This window comes from Somniosus microcephalus, chromosome 4 (assembly GCF_052327205.1).
Source record: "Somniosus microcephalus isolate GS21.2 chromosome 4, FLI_Smic_1.0, whole genome shotgun sequence".
In the NCBI taxonomy this organism is placed as follows: domain Eukaryota; kingdom Metazoa; phylum Chordata; class Chondrichthyes; order Squaliformes; family Somniosidae; genus Somniosus; species Somniosus microcephalus.
In genome coordinates this window covers 28,346,412-28,370,526 of record NC_140990.1, presented here as the reverse complement: position 1 = coordinate 28,370,526, position 24,115 = coordinate 28,346,412, and the positions used below count along the sequence as shown (strand labels likewise).

General features: G+C 49.2%; 2 pseudogenes across 1 annotated transcript; one reads left to right on the top strand and one right to left on the bottom strand.

Annotated features, from left to right (window-relative positions):
* Positions 1-1,150: 1,150 nt before the first annotated feature.
* LOC147118472 (uncharacterized) lies at positions 1,151-9,916 on the bottom strand (annotated as a pseudogene). Its single transcript, XR_015077912.1, has 2 exons — positions 9,679-9,916; positions 1,151-2,369 (listed from the first exon to the last, which is right to left on the bottom strand). The product of XR_015077912.1 is annotated as an uncharacterized LOC147118472 (transcript).
* Positions 9,917-10,092: 176 nt separating this feature from the next.
* Positions 10,093-24,115, top strand: part of LOC147118468 (uncharacterized) — a 234,801-nt pseudogene continuing 220,778 nt past the window's right edge.

Here is a 24,115-nt window from a genome sequence, read left to right as displayed (position 1 = left end):
GAGGAGGTTACATCGATAGGGAGGAGTGAGGCCCTGGAGGGATTTGAAAACAAGGATGAGAATTTTAAATTTGAGGCATTGCTGTCCTTATGTCTTAGTCATTAATCCCACCCCCATCCTGACACTGTGTTAACCACGGATGGGTTGTGCCACGTATTGCCACGGAATTCCAGATCGCTGCTCTTATCTGGGCTAAAGAAACAGCATGTCCCTGTTAGGAATGTGTAAGCTTCTGTTATCAGAATATGAACTGACCCCTGACCTCGCACGGTATCAACAAGTCTACTGCCTGAGCAATTCCCAGTGTTATTGGGTCTTTAGATATGTGGCTCTCTGAGCAACTGTCTCCCTTATCTTGGTAACGGCCTTCTCTTGACCTGGGTGTTTATCATTTCAGTATTCTCTGTCTTTGAGTTTCCAAACTGTCTGCTGCTCACACACACAGACAAGATTCAACTTCCCCTTTTCTCCACGTTCGCTCTCTGGCTAGAATGGTCAAGCAAAGCATGCTGGGCTTTCCGACCATTTGGGCCACTTTAAAATATTGTAACGGTGCAGGAGCAGGAAGAGGAGACAATGATTACAAACGATCTGAGGGTTTCTTAGAGCTGGGATCTTTCTGTATTCTGTCCACTCGAGGAGTTAGATAACAGACTTACTCCTGTGAATAGAGAGCTGCATTATTGGGCCGTGATGTGTTTAATTGTTCATCTTATTGACTCTAATCCTTTGCTAATTGTTTGCTGTGATCTGTTTACTTGTTCATTTAAAAAAAAAGACATTTGCTGAGTGGATTCAAATTTAAATTTAAACCAGGTTCTGAGGCGTGATGCTCTATTCACACATCGAAGGTGACAGAGATGCTGTGGGGCACACACTAAGTCCAGTAGCTGAAAGTGATTAACAGACTGGGTTTTGTGTTTAGTAATCCTGGGCGTGTTACCGATACCTTCCCTGGATACCAAGGCTGGGAGGGGGACTCTGGAGATATGGGGAGCTGGGACTTGTCCATGAGAATAACCGAAGGTATGAGAACTGAAATAATCTGGTTAGAAAGGTGAAAAGGCCCAAAAATGGAGCAGTTGGTAACAGGACATCAATTAATCTCCTCTTATCTTGGAGAAATTAAATATTTGACACAGTGTGTGTTTGACACAAAGCTGATTTATTTGACATAAACATGTTAAATCTTCATGGAATAATTACCACAGTCATTTTTAGACTGGAAACTTAAACCTGTTTCACTTTCAGTCAAGAACAGATCGCAGTTTTACACCAATCTCTGATTTGACAGCACGCTTCCAGCATTCACCGTTGTTCTTCCTGACTCTAAACACAGTTGTAAAGGAGCCTTCTGTTCCGTGCCTAGGAGCTCTGAACCATGGAAGAGAGCGGCTGGGATATATTTCTTACACACCTCAAGATAAACCCGCACGGGGACTTTGCAGTCAGTGGAGACGAGAAATCTACAATGTGTTGAAAACAAAGCTGATTTATTTGACATATAACCAGAATATTAAACTCCAGCCCAGTTATAGGGGTTATTAGCATCAGCAGAAACAAACCCCAAATGTCAGAATGAACATGGTTCAGTCCTGGATGTGATTAACAGCAGCAATAACAGCAGAGCCCAACACTGGAAATCACATGTGATCTTGCTGGTGTTTCAGCAGAGTGGATGACAGAGTGAATCCCTTCCCACACATGGAGCAGGTGAACGGCCTCTCCCCAGTGTGAACTCGCTGATGCACCATCAAGCAGGAGGACTGAGTGAATCTCTTCCCACACACAGGACATTTAACTGGTTTCTCCCCCTTGTGAACCCACCGGTCTTCCACCAGGTTACTGGACTGGGTGAATCCCTTGCCACACACGGGACATTTAACTGGTTTCTCTTCCTTGTGAGCCCACCGGTGTTCCACCAGGTTAGCGGACTGAGTGAATCCTTTGCCACACAGGGGCAGGTGAACGGCCTCTCCCTGGTGTGAACTCACCGGTGTTCCACTAGGTTAGTGGACTGAGTGAATCCCTTCCCACACACGGAGCAGGTGAATGGCCTCTCCCCAGTGTGACAGCACCGATGAGTTTCCAGCTGGGATGGGGAACCGAATCCCTTCCCACAGTCCCCACATTTACACAGTTTCTCCCTGGAGTGACTGCATTTGTGTCTTGACAGGCCCGATGATTGGTTGAAGCCTCGTCCACACACCGAGCACGTGTATGGTTTCTGCCTGCTGTGATTGGTGCTTTTTCCTTCCATATTCAAAATCCGATGATATTCAGGTCCTGGTGAATCGAGTGACTCTGTCAGATCTTGACGTGATGTTTAGTTTGAGTTTCCCATCTGTAAATCCTCCCCTTCTAACACCCTGTTAAAGGAGTTTACAGAAGTCATCATTGTAAGCACAAGATAGAAATTCAAAATAGATAATTAAGAACATAAGAAATAGGAGCAGGAGTCGGCCATTCGGTCCTTCAAGCCTGCTCCACCATTCAATAAGATCATGGCTGATCTTCTACCTCATCTCCACTTTCCTGAACTAACCCATATCCCTTGATTCCCTTATGATGCTAAAATCTATCGATCCCTGTCTTGAATATACTCAACGACTGAGCAGCCACAGCCCTTTGGGGGAGGGAATTCCAAAGATTCACCACCCTCTGAGTGAAGAAATTTCTCCTCTTCTCAATCCTAAATGGTCAACCCCTTATTCTGAGACTTTGAGTTCAAGTGTGTATGGAACATTCTTTCCTCTCTTGTTCCCCCAAAGTTGTAAATCCCCATCCCACACACTCTCCCTCCTCCCTGTGCTGAAATCCAAACATATCACATTATCTTCAACTTTTTTTCCTTTTCTCTGAAGTTCCCCCTCAGTGAGTGTTGTGTCTCCTTGTGTTCTTATACTATAAATAATACAGACACTTTTAGCTCATTTTTAGTTACTGCTTTTACTTAGCTGTATTCTTGCTTTGTTGCTGAGCTGCTGCATGGTGCGGAGTGATACAAGATGTCCGACCTTGCACTGTGCACTGCCCATGCACAGTGTGCCACATAGCAATATAAATACACTAACCAAAGTAGTTCCATACCAAAGTAGTTTCATTTAACGATGTGATACTATAACAATGTAACATCCCCCTTTCTCAAAAAACTAAAACATGAAATTGAACAATTTAAATTAACAAATATATCTAAACTATTATTATCAACTACAAAGAATTGTGAGTTTTTTTTTATTCGCGATATCGCTCAGGTGGTTGGATGTTGTCCCTCTATCTTGTGGATTTGGTGGTGACCATTCCTCTCTGCGGTGTTTTGGTGTGTTCCACTCTCGTTGTTGTTGTTGCTGTCGCCTTTGGAGTTGGAGTGTGCATGCTTATGGTTGTTTGATTTGTAGCACTCGTTTCTGGTGTTGTACTGCTTGTGGTAGCTGGTGTTGTCAATGTTGCTGATGTTGTCTGCTGCTTATCCAGTTCAAGTGAAGGTCTGATGTGGAGTCTGTTCCGTCGGTATTGGTTACCAGGTTCAGTCTCTACGAAGTAGGATCTTGGAGTATCAGCTTTTCCAATGACCTTGGCTGGATTCCAGGTTTGTCCATTGATTGTCCATTCAGCAATTCTGGTAGCGTCTTTGTATGTTTATCGTAATGTTTGCTTCCTACGATTTGTGCTTCTGCCCGCTTTTGTCTGAAGTCCTCCTGGTCCTGGGGAGGATATATTTTTGCTGGTAGTGTAGTCTTAAACTTCCTCCCATTCAGCAATTCCGCAGGTGATTTCATGTCTGCTTTCAGTGGTGTTGATCTGAGTGATAGGAGGGCAAGATCTTGGTCTTCCCCCATCTCACTGCTTTTGATGCGAGTTCTCTTGACAGTCTGCATCTGTCTTTCGATGAACCCGTGTCCCCTTGGGGAAACGTGGGGATGAGGTTACTATTTTGAACCCATACTTTTCTGCCAGAGCTCTGAATTCACTCGATGTGAACTGGGTTCCATTGTCACAGATTATCTTTTCGGGGATTCCTTGTTCAGCAAACAAGCTCTTTGCAATCCTGGTGGTAGTTGTGGCTCTCAAGTCTTTCACCCTTCTCACAAAAGGAAACTTGGAATAGTAATCTGCCACTATGAGATACCATTCTTGATTGCACATGAAGAGATCTGCCCCAACAGTGTGCCATGGTCTTGATGGTATTTCACTAGGTATCATCTCCTCTTTCTGTTGTGCATTTCTGGCATATACCACATGCAGAGAACATCTGTTCGATATTTTTGTACATGCCTATCCAGTATACAGCTGATCTGGCTCTCCGCTTCCATTTTTCCATTCCCATGTGGCCTTCATGTATGAGATGGAGAAGTTGTGTCTGCATCGTCTTTGGCACGATGATCCTCGATCCAGCAAGGAGAATACCGTCTTCTACTGCAATGTCGTCTTTAATCGTCCAGTATTGATGGATTGTCGCCTGTACCTACATAACATAAGAACATAAGAAGTGGGAGCAGGAGTAGGCCATACGGCCCCTCGGGCCTGCTCCGCCATTCAATAGGATCATGGCTGATCCGAATCTAGACTCACGTCCACTTCCCTGCCCTCAAATCAAATCAAAATCAAATCAACTTTTATTGTCATTGTTAGTGCACAAGTGCAGTACAACGAAATGTAGGCTTGCGGCTCCCGAGAGTGTACATTTGGATTAAGACATTTAAACATTCAACATACATTTGGCTTGTAGTATATTAACATAAATATAACCATAATAAAGTGCATTGGCAGATGTGCAGGCTTTAGAGTTTATTTGTGGAGTTCAGTAGGAAGACAGCCCTGGGAAAGAAGCTGTTCCTAAATCTGGTCGTACGGGTGCGAATGCATCTGTAGCGTCTCCCAGGTGGCAGGAGGGTGAACAGACTGTGGCTGGGGTGGGTAGGGTCTTTGATGATGGACCGTGACCTCCGTAGACAGCGTTTCTGGTATATGTGCTCTATGGTCGGTAGCCGGGTGCCGGTAATGCGTTGGGCAGTTTTGACTACCCGCTGCAGGGCTTTTTGGTCATAGTAGCTACAGCTGCCATACCATACTGTGATACAGTTTGTCAGGATGCTCTCTATAGTGCAGCGGTAAAAGTTAGAGAGGATCAGGGGTGACAGATTACATCCCTTCAGCCTCCTTAGGAAATATAGGCGCTGCTGGGCCTTCTTCACCAGAGAGGAGGTGTTGAGGGACCAGGAGAGGTCTTCCGTGATGTGGACTCCGAGGAACTTAAAGCTGTCCACCCTTTCCACCACAGCCCCATTGATGTGGATGGGGGTGTGACTTCCGTAACCCCTAATTCCCTTATCTGCTAGGAAAATGTCTATCTCCATTTTAAATTTATTTAATGTTGCAGCTTCCGCAGCTCTCTGGGGTAGCAAATTCCATAGATTTACTACCCTCTGAGTGAAGAAGTTTCTCCTCATCTCAGTTTTGAAAGGGCAGCCCCTTATTCTTAGATTATGCCCCCTAGTTCTAGTCTCACCCATCAGTGGAAACATCCTCACCGCATCCACCCGATCAAGTCCCCTCATAATCTTATATGTTTCGATAAGATCGCCTCTCATTCTTCTGAACTCCAATGAGTAGAGTCCCAACCTACTCAACCTTTCCTCATACGTCAACCCCCTCATCTCCGGAATCAACCGAGTGAACCTTCTCTGAACCGCCTAGAGAGCAAGTATATCTTTTCTTAAATATGGAAACCAAAACTGCACGCAGTATTCCAGGTGTGGCCTCACCGATACCCTGTATAACTGCAGCAAGACTTCCCTGTTTTTATACTCCATCCCCATCGCAATAAAAGCCAAGATTCCACTGGCCTTCCTGATCACCTGTTGCACCTGCATACTAACTTTTTGTGTTTCATGCACCAGGACCCCCAGATCCCTTTGTACTGTAGCACTTTGCAGTTTCTCTCCATTTAGATAATAACTTGCTCTTTGATTTTTTCTGCCAAAGTGCATAACCTCACACTTTCCAACATTATATTGCATCTGCCAAATCTCTGCCCACTCACTTAGCCTGTCTGTCCTTTTGCAGGTTTTTTATGTCCTCCTCACTCGCTGCTTTCCCTCCCATCTTTGTATCTCTCCGGCCACCCCTGTATTACTTGTTGTGTGAGCAGTTGCAATTCCTCATCTTTGCTAGTCTCATCGCTGATTTGACTGAGCTTTGTAGGGGTAACACTCACTAGGTGGTGAATTTTTACTGTTAGGCCCGCCACCTCATGTTTCTCATATGGTGACAATCGAGACAACGCCTCTGCTAGCACCATTTCCTTTCCTGGCTTATATTTAAGTGTGAAGTCATAGCATTGGAGCCTTAGAAGTAGTCTTTGCAGTCTTGCAGGTGCTTTGCACAGATTCTTCTTATAGATCTGTTCTAGTGGATGATGGTCACTCTCTATTGTAAATTGCCTGCCATACAGGTATGTATGGAATTTCTCGCATCCGTACACTACTGCTAATAGTTCTCTTTCTATGTTGGCATATATTGTCTCGGCTGACGTCAAGGCCTTTGATGCGAAAGCTATCAGCTTTCCTTCCTGCACCAGAGCTGCCCCTAGTCCTCTGGTAGAAGCGTCTACTTGCAGAGTGACTGGTTTTCTTCTGTCATAATATGACAGACTTGTTTCTTTGCACAATAGTTCTTTAAGTAGTTTGAAATTCCTTTCATGTGATTCAGACCACTGGTATTCGGCGTCTTCTTTCAATAGCTCTCTGAGATTTGTTGTATGTTCCGACATGTGTGGGATGAAAGAATTCATGTATTGGACCAAGCCGAGGTAACTCCTCAGCTCTTTCTTATCTTTGGGTGGTTTCATTTCAGCAATTGCTGCAATCTTCTCTGGACTTGGCTTGACTCCCTCTGGTGTATAAATCATACCGAAGAATTGGCATTCTTTGACTTTAACTATGCACTTATCTGCATTTAACTTGATGCCAGCCTTTCTGGTACGCTCCATGGCCTCATGTAGGTGCATATCATGGTCTGTTTCATTTGCTCCATAGATCTGAATATCATCAGCTATTCCTATTGCTCCTTCACAGCCTCTGTATGTCTCGTCTACTTTCTGTTGAAAGATATCTTGACTGACCTTTAACCCGAATGGTAGCCTCAGGAATTTGTAACGCCCAAATGGTGTGTTGAATGTTGTCAGTGTTGTTGATTCCTCATCCAACTTCACGTTCCAATATCCATTTCTGGTATCTAGTTTTGAGAAAACCTTGGCTCCTGCCATTGATGGCGTAATCTCCTCTAGCGTTGGGGTGGAGTATTGGTCCCTCTTTATCGCCTAGTTTAGATCTTTGGGGTCCAAACATATTCTGAGATGCCCGTTTGGCTTTTCTCATACCAGAATTGAGTTTACCCAGTCTGTGGGTTCAGTGGCCTTTACGATCACTCCCTTTTCTTCCATCTCCTTTAGCTCTCATTCAAGCTTTGTCTTCAGCTCGATGGGTACTTTTCGTGGAGCATGGATAACGGGCTTTTCCTCTGGATCGATGGTGATGTGGTATTGGAAATCTCCGAAACATCCCACTGTATCATCGAAACATTCCAGATACATGTCTATCAAGTCTTTTTTACTCTTGATTTGTGGGCAGTTCTCCAGTGGGGTGTTGCTGTTTATCTTCAGTGACGTTTCTGTCAGCTCGTGATGCACTGAGATCAATCTCAACTTCTCGCAGCTGTTTAATCCCAGGATCGCTGGCCCCTCAGTGTCGGTGACATAGAACATGCAGTTGATGTTCTTTCTTTTATGTGTCCCTTTGATAAAGGTTATTCCGAGTTGTTTAATCTCACTCCCCCCGTATGCTGTCAGCGTGGCATTACTTGCCTTTAAACAACCATTTTTCGGGTAGCCATCTTCTCTCAGGTTTTTGGGAAAGATCTGCTGGTACAGTCTCAATGGGAGAATGTTGCTCTGAGCCCCTGTGTCCAGCTTCAACTTTAAGTTGATGGTTGTGGGCCAACCTTTGACCTTTTTTCAATTTGGATGATGGTGTGCAATTCTCTCCTCAGAGTATTTTCCGCTCTGGACATCTCGTGAAGCTGTATCTTTATGGTTTCGGTGTTTAGTGCATTGTCGTGATCATCATCATCATCCTGCTCATCCATGGCATGGATATTGTGTTTCTTTCTCTGGTTCTGCTGTCCGCCTTTGTTTTTGATGTATGTTCCTTCTTTCTTCATTCTACACCTCTTTTCCCAGTGGTTTAGTTTGCCACATGCATTGCAGCTTGTTCCATATGCTGGACATTTCCTCTTGTCTGTGTAATCGTGTGGTCTTCCACAATTTCTGCACATGTTTCCCCCGTTGTCATGTGCATGTCTTTGTGTGTTGTACTTTTCTCTCACTGCATCCACTCTGTTGTCTGTCTCAGAAGCTGTCTGCATGTCAGCCGTTTGAGAAATCAGCGTTTTCATTTGCTGCTTCATGGCTTCATGAGCTCTCGCAGTATCTATAGCCTCTGTTATTCCGAGCTTTTCTTTTCCTATCAGGGCTTTTTGTACCTCTACATGCACTGACCCCCATATCAGCTGGTCCACAAGCCTTTCGTCCATTTCCCTAAATTTACACTTGCTGGCTTCATTTCTCAGCCTTGTCAGGAAATTGTCAGCTGTTTCACCGGGTTCCTGTCTTAGACTCTGGAATTTGTATCTATGTATACGGTGATTGGATTTAGGCCCTAGATGGTTGCTGAATTGATCAAATATTGTCGCAGGGTTTTCCTTTTCCTCTTCAGTCAAACTCCAGCTATTATACAAATCTAGACCTTTTTCTCCTGTCCACAACAGAATGTAACTAACCTTTTCCTCGTTGGTAGTACCCTTCAGGAAGCTTTTGAATGTAAGCTCACATTTTTGTTTAAACTTGCGGAATGCTTCTACTATATCGTTGGCTTCCCAGTTCATGAGGGGTTGCATTTGCAGTCAGTGCAGTGGCAGCCATCATTTTAGTTTCCCATACGATTCACTCGCAATCACCGCAGACACCGGCACTCACAATCAGCTCATAAAATCACTTTTCGTCTTATTCGTAGTTTGTATCGCACAATTTGTAATCACTTATACCGCTGCCACCATGTTGTGTCTCCTTGTGTTCTTATACTATAAATAATAGACACTTTTAGCTCATTTTTAGTTACTGCTTTTACTGAGCTGTATTCTTGCTTTGTTGCTGAGCTGCCGCATGGTGCAGAGTGATACAAGATGTCCGACCTTGCACTGTGCACTGCCCGTGCACAGTGTGCCACATAGCAATATAAATACACTAACCAAAGTAGTTCCATACCAAAGTAGTTCCATTTAACGATGTGATACTATAACAATGTAACAGTGAGCATCTAACATTTGAACTAAGACTGACCCTTACAGGACCAGCAGCTTCTAACATGACATCACCACCTGCTCAATTGGATCAGTTTAATTGGAAAGGTCCAGTGAGAGAGCTGTGAGATAATTGTAAGGACAGGACAACTGTGACTAACATTATCTTTCGAAATAGAGTTTAGAATACGGACAGTGAAGCTCTGACTGGCACAGAATCAAAGACAGACTCGTAATTAAATGTTTCACTCGTGGAATAACAATTAAATGACAAGAGAGAGAAATGTGCAATAAGATAATTAAATAGGGAGTTATACAGACCTCATCAGCCCAATGGAAAAAAACTTGTCGAGGAATTCAGCGAATTAATTAAGTTACTATGAAGTTCTAGGTTCTTATTAGTATCTTCTTAATGGAGTTGCTGTTAACTTTAGACAGCATGATGTCATGAGAAAACAAGCGAGCAGGGGTAAGGGAAAAGTCTGTCAATTCATACAACCAGAAAAACTTCAGATATCCCCCTGAAGCCTGCGTCACAATCGGCCCCAGCGCACCGCAGCTGGTCACCAAGTCCCGCCCTCTTGCTGCGCCGCCATTGGTTGGAGGACCCGCAGCCAGTCCTCCAGCCCCGCTCTTCCTATTGGTCGGGAGCTCCCGTCAATCAGCCGGGCAGTGTGAGCTGAGCATGCGCGGAGCTTGGCAGAAGCCGCTGACACAACAGGTGAGAGAGCTCAGGGAGCGGGTTCATGAACCCCGGGGGGACGCGGGCCGCTTACACCTCGAGCTCAGGGAGCGGGTTCGTGAACTCCGGGGGAAGGCGGGCCGCTCACACCCCGAGCTCAGGGAGCGGGTTCGTGAACCCCGGGGGGAGGCGGGCCGCTCACACCCCGAGCTCAGGGAGCGGGTTCAGGAACCCCGGGGGGACGCGGGCCGCTCACACCCCGAGCTCGGGGAGCGGGTTCATGAACCCCGGGGGGACGCGGGCCGCTCACACCCCGAGTGCGGCCCCAGGCCCCATTATTAAAACACTCAACATTATCAGCCCGCCGCTTCCCGGATCCTCCCGATTCGCTCAGCAAAACGGTCCCGCGCCAAACTCCAGGACAGACAGGAAGTCAGGGAGCGTCTGTAAATGGAGGAGAAATGGTGACTGGTCAGGGAGCGTCTGTAAATGGAGGAGAAATAGTGACTGGTCAGGGAGCGTCTGTAAATGGAGGAGAAATGGTAACAGGTTAGGGAGCGTCTGTAAATGGAGGACAAATTGTGACTGGTCAGGCAGCGTCTGTAAATGGAGGAGAAATGGTGACTGCTCAGGGAGCATTTGTAAATGGAGGAGAACTGGTGACTGCTCAGGGAGCATTTGTAAATGGAGGAGAACTGGTGACTGGTCAGGGAGCGTCTAAATGAAGGAGAAATGATTCATTATTTTGGTGCTTGGTTTGTGTGAATAAATATATCACTAATTTGAATTAGACTTTTTTCTGTGTCCCAGATTCTGTAAATAATGGCTGTAAAGGAGCTGCACTCTGAGGAGGCTCCACACTGCTGGCTGCTCGTGTCATTGATCTCCCATCAGATTAATGTGCTTCTGTTGTGTGTGTGTTTAACAAAGTGCCCGAAGCAATTCATAAGGTGGGGAACCAGTGAGTGTAGAACTGAACCCAGCCAGAGTCAGCACCTTCAGGGGAGGAGTGGGAGGGGAACCAGTGAGTGTAGAACTGAACCCAGGCAGAGTCAGTACCTTCAGGAGAGGAGAGAGAGGGGAACCAGTGAGTGTAGAACTGAACCCAGCCAGAGTCAGCACCTTCAAGGAAGGAGAGGGAGGGGAACCAGTGAGTGTAGAACTGAACCCAGCCAGAGTCAGCACCTTCAGGGGAGGAGAGGGAGGGGAACCAGTGAGTGTCAGTACCTTCAGGGGAGGAGAGGGAGGGGAACCAGTGAGTGTAGAACTGAACCCAGCCAGAGTCAGCACCTTCAGGGGAGGAGAGGAACCAGTGAGTGTAGAAGTGAACCCAGCCAGAGTCAGTACCTTCAGGGGAGGAGAGAGAGGGGAAGCAGTGAGTGTAGAACTGAACCCAGCCAGAGTCAGCACCTTCAGGGGAGGAGAGAGAGGGGAAGCAGTGAGTGTAGAACTGAACCCAGCCAGAGTCAGTACCTTCAGGGGAGGAGAGAGAGGGGAAGCAGTGAGTGTAGAACTGAACCCAGCCAGAGTCAGCACCTTCAGGGGAGGAGAGAGAGGGGAACCAGTGAGTGTAGAACTGAACCCAGCCAGAGTCAGTACCTTCAGGGGAAGAAGAAAACTGGGAGCAGAGGAATAAATTTGGAGATGGTGCGATGGGTTTGGATTTCAGCACAGGGAGGAGGGAGAGTGTGTGGGACGGGGATTTACAGCTTTTCGGGAACAATAGAGGGAAGAATGTTCCATAGAAACTAGAATTGTCTGTTCTGAATTTGTATCCTGTACTTACAGTGATGACTTCTGTAAACTCCTTTTACAGGGTATTAGAGTGAGTCACTCTTTTCATCAGGACCTGAATATCATCGACCTTTGAATGTGGAAGGAGAAATGTTTGTCTGTTCTGTCTGTGGGAAAAGATTTCAAACATCATTGTGACTGGAAAAGCACCGAGACACACACACCCGAGTGAGAGTGTTCCAGTGCACTGACTGTGGAAAGAGCTTTAACCAGTTACACATCCTGAAAAAACATCGCACCGTTCACAGCGGGGAGAAACCGTACACGTGTTCTGTGTGTGGACAAGGCTTCAACTGATCGTCCAACCTGGAGAGACACAAGGACAGTTGCACCATGGAGAAACCGTGGAAATGTGGGGACTGTGGGAAGGGATTCAATTACCCATCTGAGCTAGAAACGCATCGACGCAGTCACACTGGGGAGAGGCCGTTCACTTGCTCCATGTGTGGGAAGGGATTCACTAACTCCTCCAGCCTCATTGAACACCAACTTGTTCACTCTAATAAGAGACCATTTAAATGTTCTGACTGTGAGAAGAGCTTTAAAAGCAGAAAGCATCTGATGCAACACCAACGCACTCACACCGGGGAGAGGCCGTTCACCTGCTCCGTGTGTGGGATGGGATTCACTCAGTCATCCACCCTCGCTACACATCACCTTGTTCACACTGATAAGAAACCATTTAAATGTTCTGACTGTGAGCAGAGCTTTAAAAGCAAAAGAGATCTGCTTAATCACCAATGCATTCACACCGGGGCGAGGCCGTTGACCTGCTCCGAGTGTGGGAAGGGATTCATTCAGACCTGCAACCTGCTGAGACACCAGCGTATTCACACTGGGGAGAGGCCATTTACCTGCTCTGAGTGTGGGAAGGGATTCACTAATTCATCTTACCTGCTGACACACCAGCGAGTTCATACTGGGGAGAGGCCGTTCACCTGCTCCGTGTGTGGGAAGAGATTCTCCCGTTCATCCCACCTGCTGAGACACCAGCGAGTTCACAAGTGACTGCAGAGGTTGGATTCTGCTGTTATTGCTGCTGTTAATCACATCCAGGACTGAACCATGTTCATTCTGACAGTTGGGGTTTGTTTCTGCTGATCTTAATAACCCCAATAACTGGGCTGGTGCTTAATATTCTGGATATCTGTCGAATAAATCAGCTTTGCTTCAAGCACTCAGTGTTTTGAGTATTTGATTTCTCCAAGATAAGAGGAGACTATTTGATGTCCTGTTACCGACTGCTCCATTTTTGGGCCTTTTCTCCTTTGTAACTCTAGATTATTTCAGTTCCCATACCTTCGGTTACTCTCATGGACAAGTCCCAGCTGCCCATACCTTCCAGAGTGCCTCGCCTAGCCTTGGTATCCAGGGAAGGTATCGGTAACACTCCCGGGATCACTAAACACAAAACACAGTCTGTTAATCACTGCCAGCTACTGGGCTTAACGTGTGTCCCACAGCATCTCTCTCACATTTGATGTGTGAATAGAGCATCATACCTTCATTCCTCAGACACCTAGCCCGACCCTGACTCTCCACTGCACACTAGCCTCCTGTATCTAACCCGTGCTGTACCTGCCCTGGGAGTGTTTGATGGGACAGTGTAGAGGGAGCTTTACTCTGTATCCAACCCGTGCTGTACCTGCCCTGGGAGTGTTTGATGGGATAGTGTAGAGGGAGCTTTACTCTGTATCTAACCCATGCTGTACCTGCCCTGGGAGTGTTTGATGGGACAGTGTAGAGGGAGCTTTACTCTGTATCCAACCCGTGCTGTACCTGCCCTGGGAGTGTTTGATGGGATAGTGTAGAGGGAGCTTTACTCTGTATCTAACCCATGCTGTACCTGCCCTGGGAGTGTTTGATGGGACAGTGTAGAGGGAGCTTTACTCTGTATCCAACCCGTGCTGTACCTGCCCTGGGAGTGTTTGATGGGATAGTGTAGAGGGAGCTTTACTCTGTATCTAACCCATGCTGTACCTGCCCTGGGAGTGTTTGATGGGACAGTGTAGAGGGAGATTTACTGTGTATCTAACCCATGCTGTACCTGCCCTGTGGGTGTTTGATGGGACAGTGTAGAGGGAGCTTTACTCTGTATCTAACTCGTGCTGTCCCTGTCCTGGGAGTGTTTGATGGGACAGTGTAGAGGGAGCTTTACTCTGTATCTAACCCGTGCTGTACCTGCCCTGTGAGTGTTTGATGGGGCAGTGTAGAGGGGGCTTTACCCTGTATCTAACCCGTGCTGTTCCTGCCCTGGGAGTGTTTGATGGGACAGTGTAGAGGGAGCTTTACTCTGTATCTAACCTGTGCTGTACCTGCCCTGGGAGTGTTTGATGGGACAGTGTAGAGGGAGATTTACTGTGTATCTAACCCGTGCTGTACCTTTGATTGCTGTGATTATCTCTCTGCCGAGGTGTGATAAAGGGCAGTTAGAAGGATTACCTGTAATCATCTGGCAGTGTTCTCTGACTATATATGCTGTGCCTATATGCATCTCTTCACTTCACCTGACGAAGGAGCAGCGCTCCGAAAGCTTGTGATTTCAAATAAAGCTGTTGGACTATAACCTGGTGTTGTGTGACTTCTCACATTTGTCCACCCCAGTCCAACTCCGGCATCTCCACATCATGGCTACTATCGACACCACAAACTGCCGGCTCAAAGTGGCGAGGATCTCCAAGAAGTTCGCGCATATCGACACAGACATCAAGTTTCTACAGAGATGCAAGAAAGCAGACAAGATCCCGAAAGGACTACAGACCACGAACCCACTCAAGTCGACCTACAACACAGACTACGCTGAGAGACTCTGCCGTCGTACCTCTCGCACACTCCTCAACCATCTCATACAGCAGCTCTACAGCAGACGCCGCAACCTCGAAACCAAGATAGAGTCCATGTTCTCAGCCTGTGCTCAGGACACAGCAGACCAGCTACGAGACACCGCCAAACAGACGAGGCAACGGAACTACACTGCCTACATGCACACCAAGAACAGGAAGCTTGAGAAACTCGGCATCACCACCAGCAGCAACCAAGCCTCCCCCGGTACCATGGTTGAAACCACAGAGAAGTCCATCGTCAACTTGTCTGACCACACCCTTCAACCAGACGAAATTGAAGTTCTCAGCCGAGGGCTGAATTTCTGCCCCACCACCAAAATGGACCCCATTGGTCTTGCAGCAGAAACAGAGGAATTCATCAGGAGAATGAGGCTCCGGGAATTCTTCCACAAATCCCAAGATGTCAGCAGCGAACCCAATGAGACAATCAACGATCCGGAACAGCAGACCGAGGGATCCGCAATGCAGCAACCGAAGAAGAAAGCGTCAAATTGGACCCCTCCAGAGGGTCGCTGCCCTAAGCTTGTCATGTATGCTCAAGCTGTCAGGAGATGCATCAACGCCAGATTCATCAGCCGCACTCACAAGACAGTCCAGAATGTCACCCGAGCACAACGCAACACTATCCACGCTCTCGAGACCAACTGCAACATCATCATCAAACCAGCAGAAGACAAAGGAGGCGCCATCGTCATACAGAACAGAATGGACTATTGCAAAGAAGCATACTGACAACTGGACAACCAGGAACACTACAGACAGTTACCCACAGATCCGACCAAAGAACACACCCACCAACTCAACAGACTGATCAAGACCTTCGAACCAGACCTTCAAAGCATCCTACGCGCTCTCATCCCATGTACTCCCCGCGTGGGAGAATTCTGCTGCTTCCCAAAGATACACAAAGCCAACACACCCGGACGTCCTATCGTATCAGGCAACGGAACCCTGGGTGAGAACCTCTCTGGATACGTCGAGGGCATCCTGAAACCCATCGTACAGGGAACCCCCAGCTTCTGTTGCAACACTACAGACTTCTTACAGAAACTCAGCACCCACGGACCAGTTGAACCAGGAACATTCCTCGCCACGATGGACGTCTCGGCACTCTACACCAGTATCCCCCACGATGACGGCATCGCTGCGACAGCCTCAGTACTCAACGCCAACAACAGCCAATCTCCAGACGCCATCCTACAACTCGTCCGCTTCATCCTTGACCACAATGTCTTCACCTTCGACAACCAGTTCTTTACCCAAACACACAGAACAGCCATGGGGAACAAATTCGCACCCCAATACGCCAACATCTTCATGCACAAGTTCGAGCAAGACTTCTTCGCTGCACAGGTCCTCCAACCAACGCTATACACCAGATACATCGACGACATTTTCTTCCTATGGACCCACGGCGAAGAATCACTGAAAAGACTACACGATAACATCAACAAGTTCCATCCCACCATGAAACTCACCATGGACTACTCCTCAGAATCAGTTTCATTCTTGGACACACGAATCTCCATCAAAGACGGACACCTCAGCACTTCACTCTACCGCAAGCTCACGGACAACCTCACGATGCTCCACTTCTCCAGCTTCCACCCTAACCACGTTAAAGAAGCCATCCCCTGTGGACAAGCCCTGCGAATACACAGGATCTGCCCAGACGAGGAGGAACGCGATGGACACCTACAGACGCCGAAAGACGCCCTCGTAAGAACGGGATATGACGCTTGACTCAGCGAGCGACAGTTCCGACGGGCCACAGCGAAAAATCGCATACATCTCCTCAGAAGACAAACACGGGACACAACCAACAGAGTCCCCTTCATCGTCCAGTACTTCCCCGGAGCGGAGAAACTACGCCATGTTCTTCGCAACCTTCAACATGTCATCGATGACGACGAACACCTCACTAAGGCCATCCCCATGCCTCCACTACTCGCCTTCAAACAGCCGCCTAACCTCAAACAGACCATAGTTCGCAGCAAATTATCTAGCTTTCAGGAGAACAGCGACGACGACACCACACAACCCTGCCACGGCAACCTCTGCAAGACATGCCAGATCATCAACACAGATACCATCATCACACGTGAGGACACCACCCACCAGGTACATGGTACATACTCATGTGACTCGGCCAACGTTGTCTACCTCATACGTTGCAGGAAAGGATGCCCCGGAGCATGGTACATCGGCGAGACCATGCAGACACTGTGACAATGGATGAACGGACACCGTACAACAATCGCCAGGCAGGAGTGTTCCCTCCCAGTCGGGGAACACTTCAGCAGTCAAGGACATTCAGCCTCCGATCTTCGGGTAAGCATTCTCCAAGGCGGCCTTCGAGACACACGACAACGCAAAATCGTCGAGCAGAAACTGATAGCCAAGTTCCGCACTCATGAGGACGGCCTCAACCGGGATCTTGGGTTCATGTCAAGCTACTTGTAACCCCACCTGACGTAGAGTCATCCAGACTCGAGTTGTCGTTGGCTTGTTCTCTCTACACAGATGCGGCCGGACCTGCTGTGATTTCCAGCAAAAAACATTTTTTTTAATTATTGTTTTTTGTTTTTCATACAGACCCCAGCATCTGCAACATTTGACCCCTTGTGACCCCACCTCATTGTTCTTTGATGTAATGTTTTCCTGACTGACCTGTTTGGACACCATTCACACATTTGATTGCTGTGATTATCTCTCTGCCGAGGTGTGATAAAGGGCAGGTAGAAAGATTACCTGGAATCATCTGGCAGTGATCTCTGACTATATATGCTGTGCCTATATGCATCTCTTCACTTCACCTGACGAAGGAGCAGCGCTTCGAAAGCTTGTGATTTCAATTAAAGCTGTTGGACTATAACCTGGTGTTGTGTGACTTCTCATTTGTCCACCCCAGTCCAACACTGGCATCTCCACATCATGACCCCAACAATGGACGGCAGTTGGAGGTGGGACTTGCGCCAAGCAGATTGGCTGCTGACCTTTGATTGACGGTTGACTGGACCAATCCCCGAGGCCGCGGGCTGTCCTGCACAGTGGCGCTGACTGGTGTGAGGGCGAGCAGCGGCTGGAGCTGCAGGTCCCGCAAACTGCGCCTGCGCACTGCTCCTGTTCCAGTGGGAGAAGGTGTTCAACGGGCTGGGCTCCAGGAATTGGGAATGGCCCCACCCTCCAATAAACCCCAGCCTGGATTTGTAGGGGGGAGATGGGGGCAACAGGCTGGATGGAGATGATGGGAATCTGGATCAACCCAGTTGGCAGCGAGCGAGGGGCGGCTTCCCCAGCCTTGGCCCCATCGCGCCCCACATCGCTTCCCCCGAGGCTGCTGAATGGGAACTGAGCCGGCGCCCGGTGTGAGGACTGCTAGTGGGAGAAAGAATGAAAGAGGGAGAGAGTTTCTGGGCCCACCCCTTGAAACCTTCTCACGGACCCCAGGTGAGAACCTCTGATCGACAAGAGGCGCTGCAGCAACTCGCCAAGGCTTCTTCGGCAGCACCTCCCAAACCCGCCACCTCCACCACCTAGAGGGACAAGGGCAGCAGGCGCAGGGGAACACCACCACCTCCAAGCTCCCCACCAAATCACACACCATCCCGACATGGAAATATATCGCCGATCCTTCATCGTCACTGGGTCAAAATCCTGGAACTCCCTCCCTAACAGCACTGTGGGAGCACCTTCACCACACGGACTGCAGCGATTCAAGGCGGCGGCTCACCACCACCTTCTCAAGGGCACCAATCTACTCCTGTCTGATATAAACCAACCCCACAGTCACTAACACCAATCTCCTCCTGTCTGATACAAACCAACCCCACAATCACAGACACCAATCTCCTCCTGTCTGATATAAACCAACCCCACAGTCACTGACACCAATCTTCTCCTGTCTGATATAAACCAGCCCCACAGTCACCGACACCAATCTCCTCCTGTCTGATATAAACCAACCCCACAGGCCCAGAAAGATTAAACTCAGCCCGTTACTTGGATTGGACTTGTGTCCGTTCCCGATAAGAGGAGATTGCTGTACCAGATGGGAGGGGCAACATTTAGGGATTCTCGAGTCTCCACCAATTCCCATTTCCCTTCTTTCTGGTGGATAATGGAGGTGCCACTGTGTGTTGTAATAATAATAATAATAATTCAACTTTATTGTCATTGTACAATGCACAAGTACATGAACAACGAAATGTGATCTTGCAAGCTCCCATGAGTCCAGTACAAAAATAACATTAGCATTAAACGTAAATAGCACCGTCCTGGGAGAAGCTAAGCCGCTGCGTCTGCGCGCGCCGCCATTCCATTTTCCACCATTCTTCCTGTCCGACAATCTTCAGCCCAACGCCCGGGCCTGCTCACCAGCCACCCCTCCTGGGGCTCCTTCCGTACCTGATCTTCCCCCTTCGCAGGTACTAACCAGGCCTCGCTCTGCTTAGCTTTCAAGCCTTGCCAGTGTGGTAAACCACTTTTATCATTATATCGTTACTCTATGGTTATCACTGTTCACACTGTTGTATCACTATACGAGGTCGCCTCTTGTCACGCTGTTATACCTGGGCTGACCACTGCCGACTCCGCCCATGGCTCCACCTACCTGCCCAGGTATAAAGGTGGTCGACTGGCTGGCATTCCTCCTTGTTGGATCCGATCACCCACGAGGGTGGGCTCTGTTATTTAGCCAATAAAAACCTATAGTTACTTTCTTAACTCGTCGCTTTTCATTGGATAAATTGATAGGTTTATCAATTTTATTGGCTAAATTTTAAAATGTCGTTACTTGAGCAGCCAAACGACCAGCCAAATGACCAGCCAGACGCCCAGCTACAACAGCCACAGCAGCCGGCCTGGCTGCGAGCCCTCCGACCACCGTACCTGGATCTAAACCGACAGGCAGCAAACTCAGCCCTCGACTTCGAACACTGGCTGAGCTGTTTCGAATCCTACCTGGGAGAATCCGGCGTGCCTCAGAGATCCAAGCTAAGAGTTCTGACCACCCAAGTGAGCCCTAAAGTATTCGCACTCATCCGGGACCTTACTACATACGAGGCCGCCATCAACCTGCTGAAACAACAGTACCAGAGCCCGGTAAATTCCATGTATGCTAAACATCTCCTAAGATCCCGCCCACAACAGCCGGGCGCTACAAACACTCGGCAGGGACTGTGACTTTAAAGCGGTAACGGCGGCAGAAAATACTGAAGATAATATCCACGATGCCTTCGTGAAAGGCCTGCGGTCCGACTACTCACGGCAAAGACTGCTTGAAGCAAAGGACCTCGACCTGAACACAGCTGCAGCCCTCGCTCGCTCCCTAGAAGTGGCCCATCGGGACCTCGAGGCGTACTCCAGGTACTGTAATTCGCGACCCTGGGACTCGGGACCGACCCCGACCGCAATACCCCTCACAGCGCCGCCCCTGGGACCTACCTCAGCGTCGGCATCCTGGACCCGATCGGGACCACCACCCCCGGTACCGGCTGCGACATCGGAGCCCCGCGATCGGGCCGCCGGCTGCTTCTTCTGCGGCCAGGCGAAACACCCGAGGGCACGCTGCCCAGCGAGAAACGCAACGTGCTCAAGCTGCCTGAAGAAAGGCCACTTTGCTAAGGCCTACAGAGGGAGATCAACAGAGGCCAGCAGTGCCTCATGCGAGTTGTGGGGGCGGCCATCTTCCATCAAGGCCACAGATGCCAGCATCCCCACGTGTGAGTTATGGGGGCGGCCATCTTTGATCCAGGCAACCGACACCAGCAGTGCCTCATGTGAATTGTGGGGGCAGCCATCTTCTCCGCCATTTTGTCCAACCTCGTGGGCGCCGCCATTTTACCCACCACACTCGACCGCCACCTTGCCTCCAGACCCGACCACCGCCTCACCCGCAGACTACAGCAGCTCGCTCAGCCATACACTAGCCTCCGTCACACTGGACCAAGCCCGCCCGCATCACCTGTCCAAGTCCATGATGGACATCAAAGTAAACGGCCGCGCCATGACCTGCCTGTTCGACAGCGGAAGCACGGAGAGTTTCATCCACCCAGACATGGTGAGCCACTACTCCCTCACTGTCCGGCCAACGCGCAACCGGATCTCGATGGTATCGAGGTCCCACGCCACAGACATCAGCGGCTACTGTGTTGTGACCCTGTCGGTTAAGGGCACGGAGTATAAAAATTTTGAACTCCATGTCCTGCCCCAGCTCTGCGCTGCCGTCCTACTAGGGCTGGAATTCCAATCCCACCTCCAAAGTGTCACTCTAGCATACGGTGGACCCCTCCCCCCACTCACAGTCGACAACCAGCAGCTTTTAAACCGCCTACTGCGTAACACCTGCGGCCTATCCACCCTCAAGGTCCTGCCACCTTCCCTGTTCGCTAACCTCACCCCCGACTGCAAACCCGTCGCTACCAAGAACAGGCGGTACAGCACCGGGGACAGAGCTTTCATTAGCTCTGAGGTGCAGCCTCTCCTGAAGGAGGGCATCATCGAGGGGAGCACCAGCCCCTGGCGTGCCCAGGTCGTAGTCGTTAAGACCGGCAATAAAAACTGCCTGGTCATCGACTACAGCCAAACCATAAACTGGTACGCCCAGCTGGACGCATACCCCCTTCCCCGCATATCTGATATGGTCAATCAGATTGCACAATACCGAGTATTCTCTACCATCGACCTTAAGTCGGCCTACCACCAACTCCCTATCCGCCCTGAGGACCGTCAGTATACCGCCTTCGAGGCGAATGGCCGCCTCTACCACTTCCTTAGGGTTCCCTTCGGCGTCACCAATGGGGTTTCGGTCTTCCAAAGGGAGATGGACCGGATGGTTGACCAGAACGGGCTGCACGCCACGTTCCCCAATCTAAATAATGTCACCATCTGCGGCCGCGACTGGCAGGACCATGATGTTAATCTGGAAAGATTCCTCCGTACGGCCCAACGGCTGAACCTCACCTACAATAAGGAGAAATGTGTGTTGAACACCTCGCGCCTTGCCATCCTCGGCTGCGTAGTAGAGAACGGAGTCATCGGCCCCGATCCCGAAAGAATGCGCCCCCTCATGGAGTTACCCCTCCCCCACTGTCCAAAGGCGCTGAAGAGGACCCTGGGGCTCTTCGCCTACTATGCCCAATGGGTGCCCAATTATGCGGACAAAGCCAGACCCCTCATGAAGTCCACATCCTTCCCCTTTACGGAGGAAGCGTGCGCAGCCTTCTCCCTCATTAAGGGAGACATTGCTAAGGCCACAATGCACGCGGTGGATGAGTCCATCCCTTTCCAAGTGGAGAGCGATGCATCCGACTTCGCCCTAGCCGCTACCCTTAACCAGGAGGGGAGACCGGTGGCCTTCTTCTCAAGGACCCTACAGGGCCCTGAGATCCAACACTCGTCGGTCGAGAAGGAGGCCCAGGCGATCATGGAGGCTGTATGGCGCTGGAGGCATTACCTGGTAGGCAAACGATTTACCCTCCTCACCGACCAGCGTTCGGTCGCTTTTATGTTTAATAACAAGCTGAGGGGCAAAATCAAGAACGACAAGATTTTGAGGTGGAGAATCGAGCTCTCCACCTACGATTATGATATCTTGTACCAGCCTGGTAAGCTGAACGAACCCACTGATGCTCTATCACGAATTACATGCGCCAACGCGCAAATTGATAGACTTCAGACCCTCCACAACGACCTCTGCCACCCCGGGGTCACCAGACTTTACCACTTCATTAAGGCCCGCAACCTGCCCTACTCCATCGAGGAGGTCAGGACCATGACCAGGAACTGCCAGACCTGTGCCGAGTGCAAACCGCATTTCTTTAGGCCGGACAGAGCAAGCCTGATCAAGGCCACCCGCCCCTTTGAGCGCTTGAGCATCGATTTTAAGGGGCCCCTCCCGTCCTCTGACCGTAATGTGTACTTCCTCAACATTGTTGATGAGTACTCCCGTTTCCCCTTTGCCTTCCCCTGCCCAGACATGACCAGTACCACGGTCATTAAATGCCTGAACGACCTCTTCGCCTTGTTCGGGTTCCCAAACTATATACATAGCGACCGGGGCTCCTCCTTCATGAGCGAGGAACTCCGTCAGTTCCTACTAGCGAGAGGTATTGCTGCAAGCAGGACCACCAGCTACAACCCCCGAGGGAACGGCCAGGTGGAAAGAGAGAACGCGACTGTATGGAAGGCCGTCCTCTTAGCCTTAAAGTCTAAGGGCCTCCCAACCTCCCGCTGGCAGGAAGTCCTCCCGGCAGCGCTGCATTCCATCCGGTCACTACTTTGCACTGCCATTAACGCCACCCCCCATGAACGAATGTTTGTTTTCCCCAGGAAGTCAACTACGGGAACCACGCTACCAACCTGGCTGACCTCTCCGGGGCCCGTCTTGCTGCGAAAGCACGTGAGGGCCCATAAAACGGACCCCCTGGTCGAGAGGGTGAACCTCCTGCACGCCAAACCCCAGTACGCCTATGTGGCATACCCAGATGGGCGGGAGGACACAGTCTCCTTACGAGACCTTGCACCCTCAGGCATTCCGGAGACACCACCTTTCCACCCCCCCAATTCCAGCCCAGGTAGACGGCATGCCGGAACCCCACGAGCCTTCGCCGACCACGCAGACACCAGCATTAACACCGGATAATGCAACACCGCCGCTGCGACGATCAGAAAGGCTTACGAGGCCTCCGGACAGACTGACATACCAGAACTGGTAGTACACTTCACCCCGCCGGACTCAAATCTAAACAAGGGGTGAATGTGGTAAACCACTTTTATCGTTATATCGTTACTCTATGGTTATCACTGTTCACACTGTTGTATCACTATACGAGGTCGCCTCTTGCCACGCTGTTATACCTGGGCTGACCACTGCCGACTCCGCCCATGGCTCCACCTACCTGCCCAGGTATAAAGGTGGTCGACTGGCTGGCATTCCTCCTTGTTGGATCCGATCACCCACGAGGGTGGGCTCTGTTATTTAGCCAATAAAAACCTATAGTTACTTTCTTAACTCGTCGCTTTTCATTGGATGAATTGATAGGTATATCAGCCAGTGACCCTGTCCCTAGTCCCAGGAACAGGGCAATTCAGTAAGACTGTGCAAGTCAGTAAGAATTGTCAGTGAGGATTAATCAGCACTTTCTAATTGGAGATGTTAATCAGCGGATCCTTTCAGACACTGAATTGTACCAAACATTAAAGGATTGAAGTAAAATGTATAATTTTATTGTGAAGTAATTTCTGATGAGAGTCCCTGAATTAAGCAGAAAGATCACAGACAGCGGTCATTAAAGGGACATTGCAGCCCCGAGAACACAGTCAGCTATATATCCAGAAATATTAAACTCCAGCCCAGTTATAGGGGTTATTAACATCAGCAGAAAGAAACCCCAACTGTCAGAATAAACATGGTTCAGTCCTGGATGTGATTAACAGC